The sequence below is a fragment of the Palaemon carinicauda genome, chromosome 1 (genome assembly GCF_036898095.1).
Source record: "Palaemon carinicauda isolate YSFRI2023 chromosome 1, ASM3689809v2, whole genome shotgun sequence".
Classification (NCBI taxonomy): domain Eukaryota; kingdom Metazoa; phylum Arthropoda; class Malacostraca; order Decapoda; family Palaemonidae; genus Palaemon; species Palaemon carinicauda.
In genome coordinates this window covers 25,615,947-25,617,493 of record NC_090725.1, presented here as the reverse complement: position 1 = coordinate 25,617,493, position 1,547 = coordinate 25,615,947, and positions in this window count along the sequence as shown.

Below are 1,547 nucleotides of genomic sequence, written 5' to 3'. Positions count from 1 at the left end.
AAACTTTAATTAGAGTTGTAATAAATGGCAAACGAGAAATAACTATAAGCTTCGTTAACGAATTAGTTATCCACTTGACACAGAGTTAATTAGAGGCTCATATTACACGTTATTCTGTCTCGAATATCATTTATCATAATAAGATGATTCATTAGTGTGTCAGGGGAAGTGAAGATTACAAATTGAAATAATAGAAGTGTTAAACCTTAATCCCTTTATTCAAAATGGAATGCCAAGAATTTAATAAAAATATGTCAAAATGTTAAAACATTTTCATATATTCTATAAAATCCCTCCACCAATCATTCCGTGAATCTCTCTCTCTCTCTCTCTCTCTCTCTCTCTCTCTCTCTCTCTCTCTCTCTCTCTCTCTCTCTCTCTATATATATATATATATATATATATATATATATAAATATATACACATGTATATATATATATATATATATATATATATATATATATATATACATATATATATATATATATATATATATATATATATATATATATATATATATATATATATACATATATATATCATGTATAACATATTTGCCTCAGTGGAATATTTCATTTATGATATAATCATAATAAATGTTTGTGATGAAATATTTTCAAATAGTCGCTTCTCTTAATGTGTATAACGTTAGAATAAGTCCTATATTTTAGATTATTACAACATTAGGCTTTTATTATATATATATATATATATATATATATATATATATATATATATATATATATATATATATATATATTTATATATATATATATATATATATATATATATATGTATATATATATATATATATATATATATATATATATATATAAATGTATATATATACATATATATATATATATATATATATATATATATATATATATATATATATACATATATATGTATATATATATATATATATATATATATATATATATATATATATATTTATATATATATACACATATATATACAGTACATATATATATATATATATATATATATATATATATATATATATATGTATGTACATATATTTATATTTATACATATATATACACACATATGTATATATATATATATATATATATATATATATATATATATATATATATATATATATATATATATATATATGTATATATATATACAATTACAAATATATGTGTATATCTATAGTTTATTACTTCAATTTTACCCAAATTTATAAGAGTTAATATCAAGTACCTGCTAGTTTCTACATTATTTCATGAAATCTTATACAATCATAAGGAGTCCCATGCAACATTGAATACGATTACTTTTTTACCAATATTAATTGGCCAGTACTGATTTGATTCCTATCTAATGAACAATTCCATGAATATGTTTAACTTATTATTATTCACCAATATAATGTTTTTTTTTCTTCTTTTTTTTCTTTTTTTTTGCTGATTGGTGCAATCTAAAATACAAGAAAAGGTAGTATTTAATACCGCTATCGTCAAGAAATGGATGACAATAATTGCCATCTCACATTCGAAATCTAAAAAAAAAAAAT